Source organism: Jaculus jaculus, chromosome 9 (assembly GCF_020740685.1).
Source record: "Jaculus jaculus isolate mJacJac1 chromosome 9, mJacJac1.mat.Y.cur, whole genome shotgun sequence".
NCBI classification, from domain to species: domain Eukaryota; kingdom Metazoa; phylum Chordata; class Mammalia; order Rodentia; family Dipodidae; genus Jaculus; species Jaculus jaculus.
Window position 1 is genome coordinate 42041413 of NC_059110.1, and position 18826 is coordinate 42060238.

Genomic DNA, 18826 nt, shown 5'->3' on the forward strand with positions numbered 1-18826 from the left:
AAAAGAAAGCTACAGCTGCAGTCATTGCTTTCATTCACTAAGTTACTTTCGTTACCTTTGGCAATTCACCAAGTGATGGCACACTTCTTACATGTTGTATACATCCTACAAGAGTTAAAATAGCAAAACCTGCCATTCCATTTTATTTAGATTTACCTTGGTTACTTTATAGGCTAGTTTGAAGTAATTAACTCTCATAGCCTTATAGAATGGCTCCTTTATCAGATGGCATATTTTCTTTTTTAATGACTGTAATATTTTCATGAACTGTTTGCTTCCATATAAATTTATGTAATTAACCTACAAAATCCATACAAAATAACAAAGGCTGAAGATATAATTCATTTCACCAAATGTGACATGGAAGCCACTTTTGACCCAATTTAAAGGCTATCACGAGATAAAAAACCAAATACTTCTTAACTGCTAATTGATCATTTTCTTAAGAACAAGGTTCATACTTTCAGCACCTTGCATTACTCAAGGTTGAGGCGCTCTTGTGCATACATGTTACAGTACCCCTGATTCTTTAAAGTAGACGTGGCTCTACAACAGCAACAGCCACAAAGTGAGTCGTTCCTCTAACACACTGCGCGGGGGCAAGATCCTCTAAAAGAAGGCACCAGGCCTGACACCAGAGAACAGCACAGCAGTAGGATGGAGGGTACATGAGTGTGTGGGTTTGGATTATAGAAAACTGGCCTTAGTGGTATGTGCTCCGCGAAAAGAATGCAGAAAGTGAACATCTACGACACACAGCATGAATCAACCTCAGAATACCTGATGTTTCTGCAACAATAGAGAACAAAAGTGTCTTGAGAGGTTATCTAAAGAAGCCTTCACAAATCATGTTCACAAACATAAAAATTTTTTGAGGTGGTGTTGCCGAGTCTGGCAGGAGTGCCTGGGAGCGGCCTCAGCTCACGGCAAAGCTGCTGGGCCGGAGCTCCTCACCGTCGTCTTCCTGGCCCGGCCCGCGGCCTGCACCCTGCGCAGGAGCGCAGCACGTGCCACGGTGGACAGAAGATTGCAGAAAATCAACTTAGCCTCCTTCTGGACCAACCTCTTAACATGAATGGATGCTGAGAAACAGTGCCATAAAGCCTCATGGATGTACCAAGGTCTCAAGCTCAGCAACCTCGTTTAGAGAACCACATAGTCATGATAGAAGTTTATACAGATACCCACTATAGAGGCCCAGTTCCATGATACACCATAAACCTTGATTTACCACCCTACAAAATATGGCATGAAGTAATGACTCACAAAGCAACAATGCTAAAGACCATAGTTAATTCCATGAAGAGTTTAGTAAAAAATGCATTTGTGTCAAGTGGGAAAGTTATGCAGATGGTGGATCAAAAGTTGCCTGGTCTACTTGGCAACATTCCTGGCCCCTATGAGGAGGAAATGAAAGGAATTTCAGATGTCACTGGGGCACGTTTATGGGACATTATTTCTCTCAACATATTTTATGAATTGTTTACAATGTGTACCTCAATAATAACTGAAGACACAGAAGGCCCTCTACTACATGGAAGAAACATGGATTTTGGAATATTTCTTGGGTGAAATATAAATAATAATACCTGGGTCATAACTGAGGAACTAAAGACTCTTACAGTGAATTTGGAAGTCCAAAGAAACAATACCCTGCTTTCAAGGCTACAAGCTTTTACTGGACATGTAGGCATGTTAACAGGATTCAAACCAAAACTATTTAGCCTTTCACTAAATGAATGTTTCAGTATGAATGGTGGTTATCTTGGGGTCCTAGAATGGATTCTGGGAAAGAAAGATGCTACATGGGTTGCATTTATTACTAGATCAATTCTGGAAAACAGCAAAAGCTATGCATAAGCCAAGAATATATTGACTAAGACCAAGATAATGGCTCCAGCGAACTTTATCCTGGGGGGCAACCAGTCTTGGGAAGGTTGTGTGATCACTCAGGAAAGAAAAGCACCTTTGAATGTGTATGAACTGGATGCTAAGCATGGCAGATGATCACATAACATCTGCAAAGATGTACCTAAGCTGTACAACCTGAGAAGCTCTCATTTTCCATCTGTCCTCAGTGAGTTGACTATATTCACAACCTTGATTGATATTGCTAAAGGTTACTATGAAAGTTACCTGTGTTATTGCCCAGACACTTGTCTGGTGAGCCTGTACCAGGCCTAGTGAACTGACCCCCTAAAGACCGGTTCTCCAGTATAACTGACCAGTGCATCTGTGTGATCTCCTCACAAAGACTAAGACTCAAGACTTGTTCTCTCCAATAGCCATGAGATTGCCTTTCTAGTATGTTTACAGTTACAGACTGTTTTTGCTAAAATGATCAGTTATTTACAGATAAATTCTTTTAAGTGAACTGATGTAGAGGTGACTTAATTTCATTTCACTTGCTATTGGGAAACCCTAAATAGATGAAATAAAGCAAGATTCCCTGCTGGTGTTAATCCAGTGTCTCTGTGTGAGTATTGAAAGAGTAAATACTTCACATTATTAAGTTGTCCATTTTTATCTATGTATTTATGTTTTTCTGGTTTGAACTATTAAAATCAACATAGAATTCATTCCCTTTGCCGCTATTGGCAGAATTTTAATTTCATTATGTCTGATGGAGGGGTGAGATAGACATTCGATATGATATTTCTTTTAAACAAATATACCTCTTTGTAAATAGTGCTTTTGGGGGTTCATGAAGTGATCAGTATGCCAGGCAGTCTTTTGTGTTAAGAGTTGAAGTTTTTTTCTTTTGTATAATTACTCTAACTCCCAGTAATCCCAAGAAGTTGCTAACTTTAAGTAACTTGAGTCCTAGATTCTATGAATCAGTAAATAAACATGTTAAGGACTTGAATATAGGAAAAGTTCATTATTTTAAATTATTACGTTTCATTTAATAAATAATATTTAAAATTTTTCTTCTAATCAACATATTTTAAACTTTTTAATATACTATAGCTATTGTAATATTTTCAGAAATCTGTTTATGAAAAGTGGCAATTAAAATTGTTAATCGTTTGAACTTTCACATTGACTGTGAAATGTATGCCACTCATACAAGACTGTTTCCACTGTATTTTGTACAACCTCAGTTGTATCATGATACTCAGTACACAGTCACTGGCAGGTATGTTAGAACTCATGCAAAAAAAATTTTTAAGTGCTCTGAATGTAAATGATATATTTTGTTAAGTTAGGAAATACTATATAATATGTAGATTCACAGACATGTAAATGCCATGGCTTAGAAAAAGCTTATGGCAAAAAATAAAAACAACCTCATTCAGACTACTTGTTTAACTTTCTTTAATGCAACATTGCTGTAACCAGCTTCATTTTATGTTCTTAAACAAATCCCTTGTATAACCGGCACTTCTGTGGAAACACATTCAGAAATGACAATGAGATTGATTCTGAACTTCTCAGGCAGGAGACTGATGCCTGGAATTCCAAATTACTTTACCAGGGTTACAAATTAACTCCTGGGTGAGAAATATCTCGAAGGTAGGTGCTTATTTTCAGTCAGTGTACCTTGTACTTTGAAGGCTGGATGCACAGACAAAACAGACTTGAAAACTGATTGAATCCACAAGGTAAATTATGGGCATATCAGTGATGCCTCTCTTGGTCTTTTTCAAATGCATATCATACACTGGCCTACGTAAAGCCCCATTTGGCATCATGTAGCACAATGACATCAGAGAAAATAAGGGCCAAATAACTAACAGGATATAGAAGTACAGAAATCTAGGAGAAATTTTGTTGTAATATTTACATGTAGAGTACAGTTACAGTGAAATACTTGAATTAAAATAACAAAATTTATGAGGATGGATCACACTATGAGCACATTAATTGGACAAGCAGCATCTAAAAATATTAATGGAATCAAACAAAGGTGAACTTTATAATGTATAAAGTTAACCTACAAATCAGTACTACACACAACCTAATGGAGATAGAGGCTAAAAAAAACATAAGCAGACAGTTTGTCAAAAATAATTTGAAAAGTAATATGAATTTTGAAATGAAGTTTGAACATATCCTATGTCATTAAAGCAACTAAATTAAAGTTTGGTAATCTACAATTCCAGAAAACTCAGGAAGAAATGGCAATATTCATTCATAGAAAAGTTTGCAATTTGTATATTTCATGAAAGCCAGAGTCTATTTTTGGAATATATTTTACCTTTATATAAGTATGATTTACTAAAAAATTATATAGTTATTTGGATAGATGGCTAAGCACTTAGATGTTTTACTGCAAATTTTTGCCACTAATAACAAAAAAACAAAACAGAAGAGTGGAAGATTATCAATGGGAAGATAAATTATATTCTGCTTCATTGATGGCAATAGAATACTACATACTGGTGTGTGACCAAGAAAGCTTTCTACATACTGACATTAAAAGTGTCCAATACATGTTAAGTGGAATAAGGTAGAATCAATAGAAGACATATACTATTATCTAGGGCTTTTGTTTTGTTATTTTGAGACAGGGTATTACTCTGTAGCCCAAACTGACCTCCAACTTGGGATCCTATTGCCTCACCCTCTCATGTGTTGTCATTAGAGATATATGTCACTATACTCAGCTATTTAGGGATAGTTTTAAAGTGTATGTGTGGTATCCTATGGCTTTAGCCTCTCAAGTACTTGAATAAGAGATATGAGTTATTAGAGTCAGCTATTAAGTGATAGAAGAGTGCATGTGTGCATGCATACATGTCTGTCTTAAACAAAAAACAGAGGCTTAAAATGATAGTGGGTATTGCTTACTACAGTGTCTCCACTCCACACATCTTACTTATAAAATGTTAAGGTTACTTTCATGGAGTGTTTTCTCAGATCACATTGTCAGACAGAATCTGACTTTTACTTTCATATTAGTAACAGAACCTCAGAAGCTATTAGCCATGAAGCCAATCAGGCTGAAGGGACAGCCGTTACACTCCATATTTTATTATATGTTTCTATGTATATTTAGCTAGAAATGTTGCAAATGTCCAAAGTATATACACAAACAAAAAGACTGATGTTAGCAGGTAACAAGGATGATTAGTACCTCACCTCTTGTTTGTCCATTGGTTTTTCACAGCAAACACCACTTTTATAATAACGAAACATGTGGCTAATTGCTTAAAATAAAATAAAAATACCAGAAAGGGGCTGGAAGATGGCTCCGTGTTTAAAGGTGCTTGCTTGCAAAGCCTGTTGGCCCTGTTCTGATTCCCCAGATCCTATGCAAAGCCAGATGCACAAAGTGGCACAGACATCAATTCATTTGCAGCATCAAGAGGACTTGGCATGCCCATACTCTCATTTTTTTTCTCTATCACGCTATCAAATAAATAAAAATATTTAGAAAATACTGAAAAGAAGTTCTCAAGATGTTTTTGTATCATCTTACTTTTGGTAATGCTTCTCTCAAGTATAAACTATGCACTTTCTACTTCATGTTTTCTAAGTGTTCATTATCAAGTGTTGTATAGTGCTATTGTGTTTCCTAAATGTGTTCACACTTCAGCTGGTAATACTTTTGCTTCAGGCATTTGTCTCACATTCTCTTTTTTCTCACTAACAGATTGGTGCTGGGCAGCTCAGGTTGAGTTCAGAACCATGAAGGTACATCAATATCTTTATGGTGTCTATTTCTAGAAAATAATAACATTAATACTCAGAAAAAAATCAAATAATCATTTTTTTCTTAATGTTCTCTCATGCGAATATTCTACAATGTGAATGGATAATTTATTGAAGTAAAACACAAAGCTTTATAACATTTGCCTGAATACAAGGGAGAGTAAAAAGATTAACGTGCATGTTACCTTTCCATTTTAAAGTGATCTCCGTAATTTAATGCACATAAACAGATTTAATAAATAGCTAAAATGTGATCACTTATGTTTCATTCTTTGTTCCTGATAACCCATGAGTGAGTCTTTCATGCTTTAATATTGTCAAGATTGTATGCTTATCTTTTGTTTTTGTTATTTTTCATGGTGTTGGAGATTGGAACCCAGGGTCTTGTGAATGCTAGGAAAACACTTCCATTGAACTATATCCACAACTAATATGTGTTTTGTTTTATAGAGATTCTTAAATGGAATATTCACAAATTAAAGAAAACACTGTTTAAATTAATATAGACAACCTCATTAAAAAGTCCAATAATGAAATTCCATTTTCCTCATACATATTCCAATTCATGAAAATACACTATCTTCCTCATTTCTACTCATAGGTTCACACATTGTACCAGAAGAATAATACAATAATTATCCATGCACACTTATAGAAAATAAGTGTCACTACATCGATTTTGACTTATAAGAAAAATGTATTACATTTTGTCAGATTTTCAGGTTTAAAAAGGCCAGTCATATAGCTTATGTCAATAGCAGTGATCTTTTAAACTATAGCAAAAATAAGGGCTCTGTGTTTATCTACATAATGTTCCTTCACCAAAACTAATGTAAAGAACTGGATGAATAGTTTAGCAGTTAAGGGACTTGTCTGCAAAGTCAAAGGACCCAGGTTCAATTCCTCAGGACCCACATAATCCAGATGCATAAATTGGCATATGCATCTGGAATTTGTTTGCATCAGCTAGAAGACCTGGTGTGCCCTTTCTATTTCAAATAACTAATTAAAAATATTTTTAAAAATAATGTAGAGATGATTACTTATAAATTAAGTAAAGTCTTTGATGCATTTATATTTTAAATTTCAACTACAGGAAAACTTAGAGTTGGGAATGCTGCTTTATGGGTAAGACATTGCACTTGCCAATTTGCTGGCCTAACTTAATATTTATATATTTATATTATTGCCAGGTACTTTCAGTCTACCATAAGGTGTCACCTGAATTATAATTGTTTGAAGGGTGTAAACTATATTTAAACATACTTTTAATATCATTACTATCCATAGTAAATGTGGCTGTAATATCATTACTATCCATAGTAAATGTGGCTGTCAACATACTCTAATTTTATGTCAGTCTAATGTACAGAGACACAAGAACTTACATAAACTAGTAGTTCAGAAACATATTGAGAAAGAGAGTATTTTGACAGCATTTGTGCTATTCTTTTGGACTTATAAATGCACTTTGCTGTAGCCACTGGATAGAATATTTATTAGATAACATTGGCCCAGATGGATGCTGTGTTTTACTGTCATTTTTGTCTTCCCCTTAGTTTATATTAAATAAAATTTTTTATACCTCGATACTGTCATATTATTTTATGTAAGCCTGAGGCAGAAGCCCACACATTCTTTACCTATGATGAGGCTATATATTAAAAACTGTCTCACCCAGCACTCGGGAGGCAGAGATAGGAGGATCAGCATGAGTTCAAGGCCACCCTGAGACTACAGAGGGAATTCCAGATCAGCCTGGGCTAGAATGAGACCCTACCTCAAAAAAATACAAAAAACAAACCAAAAATCTGTCTCCTGCAGTTGAGGAAAATCCATAACCCTTATTCCCAAAGTCCTGTCATTGTTCCCACTTGATTTTAAGTACTCTAGGAATAGCTGTGATCATACCATCTCAGCCTCAGTTACACGGCATATCACAGTATTCCTAACAACTATGCCAAGGGCTCTCCTATTACCACTCAAAATGACCCTTTATCCTCTTCCAACAGCCTTTGGATAAAGAATATTGACTGTTCAAAGCAAAAACTTTAAAACATTTAGGTAGCAGTATTTCTTTATGTTTTGTATTCATCATACAAAAACAATTTCAGATTCCAATTTAAAAGGAAGGGTGACATTTATGTACACAAATTGTTTGTTATGTCTGGTGTGGTCATAGTCTTATTTGTGTATTCATTACTTGTTTGGAGCATGCTGACTGACATCAGAAAGTCCATGTATGTGCATGAATGTACATTTGTGTCTGCATGTAAGGGGGATACTGTGACACAAGAAGAGAGGAAATTGTCTTAGAGAAGAATTAAGAAGCCAGAGTAAGAACACACAGATAAATAAACAAGTCTCAGGATGACAAAATAAAATATAGCATTGTTAAAGGTGAATCCCATTGATTTGAGAACTATATATGGCCATTAGACCATATCCATCATAGAACATTTCAGAAAATAACCAAAACTAATCCATATTAGGTGATGAGATAAAAAAATTGCTATGACATCCCTCTCTGTTCTTGGCACCTATAAACAGGTACTAAGATAGTCAATTAAGTTGTATACTTTCTCTTCATTACAATAGAGAACAACTGCCTAGGAGGTAATAATGTCAAACCACTAAAATAATTGTGTTTAAAACCTTGAATTACACATAGAATGAGATGCTCCTATTACTGTAAACCAAATTACATAGAGAATTAGTTTTGTGACACTGTATAAAATTAACATTAATATGAGTAATGAGAACTGCTATTCTGTTTTGTTCTCCTTTTATTCCTAGCATAGACTTGGCATAAACTTCAAAAGTGTAAAATTCTGAAGGTTAAATCATACTTGAATTATACTCTACTTCTCTCAGAGACATACAAACAAACAGTGAAGTCATCCTAAACTCACTTTATTTCATTTGCACTTCACATCCCTAACATAAAATGATCATGTTTAGTTTTAATGTCTATAAATTTTAAATACTTGTTTATATATCATAATAATGTATAACTATTAATGCTTACCAAAAATTATGTGGAAATAGAAAGTTTGCAGAAACAATCTCAATAGTATTTCTAATGCCTTCTTGGCATCCCAGTGGATGATCTATCACACCTAATAGTGCAAATGGGGCCTTATACTTCTTCTGTAATATGATGCTCAAGCCCACAAACTAAGGCTTTCAAAAGATCAAGTAAGTCCTACTTAATCTACTTTAAAAACAAACTGTAAAATTATGAATTATAAGAGATTTTAAGAGTTAATGTATTCAATTTCACACAAAGAAATTCCAGCCCTGCCCTTGAAACATTCTTCTTGTTGTGTACTAACACAGAACGTGCTGTGCTTTACTGGCCCATGCTTATTTGCTGAATTATAGATATCAGTTATGTGTTTTTTATGAAAGGCTTTCACATATTTAAAGACAACTAGGAATTAGTTTACTGATATTGTCTCAAGTTTTCATACAATCACTAACTTTGAATATACTCATTTTCTACATTTTCATTGTCTTCCCATCCTTAATTCTGTGAGTATTATTAGCTCATGAATATTTATCTGAATATAGTCAGACAGGGTCTAGCCCTCTTCTGAAATTAGAGAAATCTACTTAATATTAATAAATCATATATAGATAGATAGATAGATAGATAGATAGATAGATAGATAGATGTATATGTATGGTTCTTTTGGGGAATATGTTATTTATTTTCACAGATTTTAAAGTCCAGAAGTAAATTCATTATATCATAATGTTGCACTTTAAACATGATATTAGGGAGAAAACACTGCAGGGAACGAAAATCAATAAATCTAAAGTAAAAAGGAAGAATAAATATGAATCTACTAGAGCTCTACAGAAAATGGAGTTGCCTTTTCTTTCAATGAGTATAGATATTTGTTTTCATGTGGAAAGAATAGTCATGATAAAATTACTTCACAGAAAGTATGCTTGGAATAAAAGGGTTTATTATTTTAAATGATTTTCTCCCTTTCTTCTTTCATATATGCATTTTATCAATTTTTTACATACCTGCATAGTAGGGTTGAGTAGTTTCTGTGCATTTGTGCTGACTGACTCTCTCTTCTTCTTCTTCTTCTTCTTTTTTTGGTATTTTTATTTATTTATTTGAGAGTGTCAGACAGAGAGAGAAAGAGGGGGAGAGAGAGAGAGAGAATGGGCGAGCCAGGGTCTCCTGCCACTGCAAACGAACTCCAGACGCATGTGCCCCTTGTGCATCTGGCTAACGTGGGTCCTGGGGAATCGAGCCTTGAACTGGGGTCCTTAGGCTTCACAGGCAAGCGCTTAACCGCTAAGCCATCTCTCCAGCCCAGACTATCTCTTCTTATGAAGCAGATTTACAAACTATAAGCAACCTGAACCTCAAATATTTTAATATTTAAATTTCATGGAAGTTAACAAATAGTGGAATATAAACAAATAAACTGCCAGTTGAGTGAAAATTGAAGTCATTATGTTAAAATTAACTTAAATAAAATTTTGGTTTGTAAAGTTTCATTTATTTACCAAGCTCAAGTTCAAATGTGAAGTGTAACTAGATAATTTGGTGTTTCTCCTGTATCTAAATGTTTACTCAATCTGAGAATAAAGTCATATCTTTATTAAGACTTGCAGTCTCCTATTGCCATTTCTTTGCTTTCCATTGTGAAGCTATTTTTGGTACAAAATGACATTCTTATAAAATTAAGAGCTGAAGTCATAACACTATAAGTTATATCATTCCTAAATTTGATGTCATATGGCAATGTTTTGTAGATAAGTATTATTCAAAATAATACATTTAATCATAAAAACCTGGATATCAAGTATTTATTATATGGACATGCATATACTGAAATGGAATTTGCATATTAAAGTAAGGAGTAAATTAAAGATTGAAAATGTTAAACACATCTAAACATCAAATATATGCAGGCACAGTCCAGGTTTCCCATCTGATATAAGGTAAAACAGAAAAGAAAACATGGTCAAAATTCAGTCTGTTAGTATTTGTAACCTTTTAGCTGCTGGTTGAGTCAATCATAAGCTGTAGCATATTTTGAGAGATATGGTAATAGGAATAAATACGACAGGAAGAAAATAATTAAAGGTGAATATGTAATTGATAGTTGAACATATCTTAAGTTTCTGCCCTCATGAAGATACAAATCTTCCCCTTAGTTACAATAAGAAAATCCAAAATTATCATTGCAATTTTCAAATTCATTCTAGAGAGTATCATTTACTGATTGCATTCATTTAAATTCAAATTTACTCAGTTTAAATTACTTCAGTTTTTTACTATGCTGGATTAAAAAAAAAAAAACAAATAAAATATTCTAACCAAAAAAAGGAACAGTCATTTGGTCCATCTGGCCCTTAAGGACAATTTACAGTTCAGATCTAGTTAGCATGTCTTCACATGGTGTAAAATCCAATATTTGATTACATTACTACTCCAATTCATCACAACCATGCTGAGACTTATAACAGTTACATTATACTAAATGTGTTCAATTAAACTTCCTAATAATTTACATATCTGAAATTTTGTTTATATGTGTTGTACATGTAGTTTTTTCTTGAAATTGAGAGACGACTTGCACATGGCATCTGAACATGGATGACGTCATCTCAGTCGCACAGCACTTACTCTCTTGCACCACTAATTTGTGAACAGCTTTTGCTTGAACTAGAAAATGACCTGGTGACTTTTCAACTTGTGATTTTGTTACATCTCTATTTTTGGAAACATGCAAGAATAGCATGTCAGGGTCAACATATTCTACTTATAAAGTGTTGTTTGGGACTGGTTAAAGACATCTGGATTCTGATGGTTCACCACTGTTCACCTCTGTGGATGCCTACTAATTCAGGCTCAGATATTCCTTCTTGTCTCAAATAGTCCCATCCCAAAGTGTGTTTAATTACCAAACACAAAAATATTCAAAATCTGGGCTGGAGAGATGGCTTAGTGGGTAAGGTGTTTGCCTGCCAAGACAAAGGACCCAGATTTGATTCCCTAGACCTACATAAACCAGCTGCACAAGGTGACACATGTGTCTGTAGTTTATTTACAGTGGCAGGAGGCCCTGGAGTGCCCTTTCTTTCTGTCTACTGGCCTCTTTCTCTTTCTATCTCTCAAATGAATAAAACAAATTAATAAAAATTTTAAAAGTATATTGAAGTCTAATTAAATTATGTTTTATTAAAATTGTTGAAAGCAAACTGTAGTTAGAGATATATTTTGTAAAATGTAAATCACTGCAAAACTGCTTGCATGCTTCTTATTTATTTTTATTTTTTTGAAGTAGGGTTTCTCTAGCCCAGACTGACCTGGAATTCACTATGTATTCTCAGAGTGGCCTCAAACTCACAACAATCCTGCTACCTCTTCCTCCCATTTCCTGGGATTAAAGGTGTGCGCCACCATGCCTGGCCTCTTGAATGCTTTTTATGTTAGTAGTATATATTATATTAATACTAGGATGTTTGTCTGAGTTCCTATAATCATTTTAGTGGGCCTAACCTAAATGTAAAGTAATTTGCTAAGAAAATGTCTTAAATATTTATGTGGCTGCCTTTGCAATTTGTAGAGCATATTACTAAGGTAAATATATATAAAATACCTATTTATTTTCTCTAATTATCAATTTATTCTGCCATTCAATTGACATTTCCTTGATTCTTTTAAATCTTTTTATTTATTTGAGACTGAGAGGGAGAGCGAGAGAGAAAAGGCAGACAGTAAGAGAGTATGTATAGGTCACGAAGGCCATCTGCCACTGTCAACAAACTCCAGACGCGGGTACTACTTTATGTATCTGGCATTACCTGGGCACTGGGGAATCAAACCCAGACCAGCAGACTTTGAAAGTAAACACCTTTAGCCACCAAGACCTCCCTCAAGCCCTGATTTCCTTGATTTTGATGAGGCAATAATTTACTGAAAAACCACTCTGAAACTGTAAAGAGGTTAGTTATTTGTCTTTTATAAAAAGTCAGTAGAGCAAGTAAGTACATGGACAGGTGCTATAAATCCAAACCATGAATTATATTCACAATGTATTAAGATAACTTACAGGTATTTTTTAATTAACTTGAAGTTTAGGACTTTGCTTAGTAAATCTGTTCTACATGTCATTGTTTTCCTTAAGCAAGGTTAGTCACTATGAACTGAGATGTTCAAATGTATTATAAACACCTCCACAAAGGACATGTATCATCCTACTCATGAAACCTAATGATTTCCAGCTCTGTGCTGTGTCAGTAGCCTAATAGGTTGAGATTTTTTTAACTAGCTGTGCAAAGGACAGTAGTGAAAACTAATGGCTAGCCAAACTCATTGAATGTGAGTTATAGGGCAAGATACACAAAGAGAAGAGAAAAGCACATTTCTAACAGAATAAAGACATTTTTTGATTTGTGTAGTAAAGGAGAGTAACAGGGTTGTCTTGGTATTAGTCACTGTAAAAGTTTAATTCCATTGGATGGACATTAATATTTTCCACTTCTCAGTAAGATTGACAAACAAGTTGTTTAAAGACCAAATTTGAGCTGGGGGATTATTCAATGGTTAACAGCCAAGTCTGCTTCTCAGGATCAATTCCCCAATGCCCACCTTAAGCCAGATGGACAATGTGGCACAAGCATCTAGAGTTCACTTACAATGGAAAGAGGCCCTGGTGTGACTACTCTCTTCCTCTCTCTCTCTCTTAACTCAAATAAATAAAAATATTGGAAAAACTGATCAACCTTATTCATACACATAAGATGTGATCAGGGTATTGGCTTTATCAATACTAATCATTTTTGTATTCATTGCCTAATTTTTGAATGAGGAAATTGAAACCAAATTATGTAAGTTGTATGTATAATACCCTTTGATCTACCAATAGACAGTGGACTCACCAGGTATTCTGATAAATTCAGTGTGCAAAAAATTATAATGAAAACTGAAAGTAGATTCATAGTCTAGAGCAATTGAAGAAAGAGATCATTCTTAATGCATTTTATCACTTCACACGTCATATGTCTGAATTCACTGTAGCACAAAGGGCAACTGAACCACTTGAAGGGGTATGGCACTTAACAGAACACAGTGGAAGTAGAAGACCATGGTGTTAATATGTGGCATGGAGTGAGGAATGGAATAAATGAGTTTCTGTTACACTGCCACAAACTCATTGCCATCTAATAACTTTCCAATGTAAAAAGTTTCCAGAGAGGAGGCAAATAAGCAGAAATCAGGCTGAACTGATTTCTTGTAGGTGGAAGAATGTCTGAAAGCCTGAAGGCAATGAGGAGACCATGACCTGCTCCTGTATCAACTTTGTGCTTCCAGAGCACCATTCAGTCAGGGTATTTCCATCTTTTACATCATACACCTGTACTAAGGCTTCTGATTTATCTTCCAGTGCAGAATCTCATTGTTGTAACTGCAATGTTATTTCCTATAAGAGGTCATTTCCTTCTCAATTTCATAACAGTCAACTGCCCAGATCTACAAGTGAAACTGGCTTAAGTAATTTATATCAAATTTAATGAAAAGATAAAAATTCCATCTTTGAGGAGATAGATATGCTTAACCTGATTTAAATATTACAAAAGATTGTATATATATATATATTATATATATATATATATATATATGTATATATATAAAATACACACACACACACACACACACACACACACACATATCTTCCAAGAAACACATTATACTCCATTGATATGTATAATAGTTATATTTTTGTGTGTCGATTAAAAACAAATTGTTAGGTAACTATAAAGCAATTAAAAATATATTTTATCTGTGTTTAGTTGGAATTCCACAGATATTTTCCTCCACATATCAGCCCATTTTTAATTTTCAGTCAATACTTCAGCAATTATTATATAATGTTTCTATAGCAAAATATTACTAGGTACAAATCAAAGACAGTATTATTACCTGAGAATCTGAAGTCTGAACTCACAGTGATATAATTGTGAAAAAATGGTTGAATTTTTAATATTGAATCAATGATGGCTATTACTGACTCTTGAAAAGTTGTACTTCCAGAGTAGATAAGGTAAGAAATTATTTGAGAAAAAAATAAAATAGAAGTATTGTTATATACAACTCAGGGACCTCATCCTTTAAGAAATATATGCATGTTTATATCAAAATCTTTTGTTTTTAAGGTAATGAATATTAAAACATTTTAATTCAGTTAATTTTTATGATAAAGTAACAATACATAAACAATATAATTCAAGTAGTGCAGAAGGGCAAGAACATGAAGTTGAAAGAAACTCTTCCCTCAAGCACCTAGCTCCTTTCCTCATGAAGTACTAAAAATTTTGTTTTTGCATATCCTTCTGTATATGCACACAGAACAACCACTCAGGGAGGGACTGATCTGCATGCAGATAGTTTACTCCATGATATTTAATGCAACATTCCATATTTGAACTATGCTCTTTTAATAACCATACCATCTATATAATTTATCTTGTATATTGCCATTTATATTCATGTATTATTTGGTTGTAAGAGTCCTCTTTAGGCTGGAATAATGAATGCTCAATGTGTAAAGCAATGGATGTTCAAGTGTTACAGATCATCAGCACTCAGATAAATGCTTGGTGTGTGTGTGTGTATGTGTTTTGGTGGTCCTGATCTAATACTAATTCATGGAAGGGAAAGACAGGTGAGGATCAACTTGGATACCTAAAGTGAGAAAGCCTGTGTTGGTTTGAATACAAATTTATGTTCCCCATAGCCTCAGAGATTTTTGATTATGATTGAGCTTGCAACTTAGGTATCTAGCAGATAGAACTCTATTGGATAAAAGAAGTGTCATTGGGAGGTGGATCTTTTATTTTTCTAGTCAGGTGTTTGTCCCAGCAACGAGAAAGTAACTGTAATGTAAACTTTGGTACCATAAAGAGGGGTCATTATTGCAATGAATCTGACAATGTGGGTTTTGGTCTTTTTTGGAATGTGTTTGTGAGAAGAATGTGAAAGGATTTAGTACTTTGGACTGGAAAGTCTTGCAGTGATGCAAGCAGAGGTGATGCACTATTCTGGTGATTTTATGAAACTGATAAATGAAGAGAGAATTATGGACTGTGAAGGCTTGGCTTATGAACTTTCAAAGGGGGTAGAGAACTTTTTTGGAACTTGGGTGCTCATGTAAAGGTTGACTACATTCTTCCACCCATGCCTGAAAGTTTGAATGGACTGGTGTGATTGGCAGAACAGAAAGATATGTGAGATGTATGGTTTATCACAAGAAAAAAAAATTAAGCAAGTTTAAAATTATAGGCACAATGACTTGTTTTAGTTACTTAAAATGCAATTGTTTAGTTGATTACCACTATTAAGGGTTTTGTATTTAAACTATGGAAATGATGTCCTGGGGGTGAGCCACTGAAAAGAGGTGTATAAAGAAAGACTGGTGAAGGAGTAGATTACTATTCAAGGTCAAGATTTAATTTCCCTTTGATTTCCAGATTTGTTTATGTCTCAAATCTGGTGCTAGTTTCAGAAGCATTAACAATGCTGGGAAGTAATTCATTAAGTACACAGGTTTCCAGGAAAGGAAAAGCAGGATTGAGGTTCCTGTATAAAGTATAGTATGGTCATTGTATTAAGGTCAACAGGTTCTAGGAGTTGCTGAGATGTGGCAGGTGAAGCAAGGATGTTTAAATATCTGTGTGGAGACCCAGTAATGCCATTATATGAAGATGAACTAGTTCTGGCAGCTGCTGATTTGTGGCATGAGAAGCAGGGTAGAAGTCTCTGTATGGGGGAGCAATGCCATTGTATGGAGCTATGAAAATGAACTATGATTTACAGTGTAGAACCAAAGATATACTTTGACTGTGTAATGGTTGCCATGGAATGATATTTGCTCTGTGTGGAATTTTCCCTGGGCTGCTCAGCTTGAGGGGTGCAATTGGAATCCAGAAACTGCTATCACTGGCTATAGATGTTAGACTTGAATTGTAAATATTTGATGTTTGTCTATAGGTTATTGATTTTCCACTGGTCTATCTCTTCTTGCTGTGACTTTTTGGAAAGGAAGTAGTTACTCTGTACCATTATGTATTAGACTATCTAATTTGTGTTTTGAGCTTTACAGGGCTCACAATTATGAGATAGTTTTGAATCTCAGGTGAGACTTTGGACTTTTGAAAAATTTTAAAGTTGGTAAAAGATTATGGAAACCTCTGAAGTTGGACTGAATGTAGTTTGCATTGTGAGATGGACCTGTATCTATGGGGGCTAGGGGCATAATGTGTTGGTTTGAAAAAAAATTTATGTTCTTCACTGTCTCAGGGATTTTGAATTAAGATTGTACTTGCAACTTGAGTCTGTAGCAGGCAGAGCCTTGTTGAGGAAGAGGTATGTCACTGGGGTCAAACATTTTAATCTAGCCCTGAGGTGTGGAAAGAGCCAGTTGCAGCTCTGGCTGTTTGTGCTTACTTATATAATTTTTTTCTTTCAGTACTATAATGCATGCAAGAATGGGTCACCTTCTTCTGCCATTGATGGTGTTTCCCCTGTGTTCTGTAATCATGAAATAAATACTTTTCTTCCATAAGTTGCTTCTGGTTGCATGTTTTTGTAAGTAACTATAACATACCTGTCTCAGTATAAAATGGTAGAGAGTGATCGCATTATAACAACCTCTGAATTTCATATGCATGCACACCTGCACATCTCACACATATGCCCCAACACACATGTGAACATGCACATGCATGCACATCTCATTCTACATACAAAATACTCCTCCTCAAATGGAAGTTGCAGAAGTTCACTTTTCTTAAGCATAAATTTTCTATATAAATTTTGCACATACAACCTCAAGAAATTCTATAAGCTGTTTCTAGGATGCATTTCTATTATTAAATAACTAAATGACTTTAAAGTTATTTATTTATTTGTTATTTATATAAGAGAGAGATGGAGTGAGGGAGGGAGCATGGAAGAATGGGCATGCCAGGGCATTTTTGCCATTGTAAATGAACTCCAGACATATGAAGCATTTTGTGCAGCTGGCTTTACATGGATTTCTAAGCAACCACCTGAACACACAGAACAATCTCTCCAGACCAAAGTTATTTATTTTTTTAAAAAGGTTTTTTGGGGCTGGAGAGATGGCTTAGCAGTTAAGCGCTTGCCTGTGAAGCCTAAGGACCCTGGTTCAAGGCTCGGTTCCCCAGGTCCCATGTTAGCCAGATACACAAGGGAGCACATGCATATGGAGTTCGTTTGCAGTGGCTGGAGGCCCTGGTGTGCCCATTCTCTCTCTCTCTCTGTCTGTAGCTGTCAAATAAATAAAAATAAATAAATACAAATATACAATGCTCAATATGAGATTACTATATTATGTATTAGAATGAATTTAACCGTGCAGATGTAAATAAACTAACTTTAAATTTTAACAGTATATATAATATGGCTACCTTGATTTATCTAAAATGTGTCTTATGTATAAATATATTATGAATTTATCCCACATTACAGAGTACAATCATCTTAAATGGGCTTTTCATGTAGACCTGGGGTACTCATTTAGTTAATTAATACTGTGACAAAAATATGGAATATTTCATATATGTACACAACTTACTCATTTAGTGAAAACATTAATACACTTTAAACAATAAGCCAGACTAATTATTTTTCACTGATGCTTTTAAAAAATATTTTAGCCAGATGTGGTGGTGCATGCCTTTAATCCCAGCACTCAGGAGGCAGAGGTAGGAGGGTCACCATGAGTTCAAGGCCACCCTGAGACTACATAGTGAATCCCAGCTCAGTCTGGACCAGAGGGAAAACTTGCCCCAAAAAACTAAAAAAAGGCAACAAAATTATTTATTTATTTATTTGTGACACACAGAGAGAGTCACATAAATAAAGAGAGTATGGGTGTGCCAGGGTCTTTAGCCACTGCAAATAAACTCCAGATGCATGTGCCACTTTGTGCATCTAGCTTTACATGGTTACTGTGGAATTGTTCCTGGGCACGTTGGGCTTGCTAGCAAGCACTTTAACCAGTAAGCCATATCTCCAGCCCAAAACTTTACCTTTTTTAATTTAAATACTTTGTTTATTTATTTGTATGCAAACAGGAGAGTTAAAGAGAGACAGACAGAGAATGGA

The 18826-nt window shown here is 34.7% G+C and overlaps 1 protein-coding gene and 1 pseudogene across 7 annotated transcripts in view; one reads left to right on the forward strand and one right to left on the reverse strand.

Moving 5' to 3' along the window:
* Positions 1 to 18826, reverse strand: part of Nkain2 (sodium/potassium transporting ATPase interacting 2) — a 1180756-nt gene that overhangs the window by 414864 nt on the left and 747066 nt on the right. The gene's annotated exons all lie outside the window — the stretch shown is intronic.
* On the forward strand, positions 1243 to 2184 carry LOC105944744 (annotated as a pseudogene).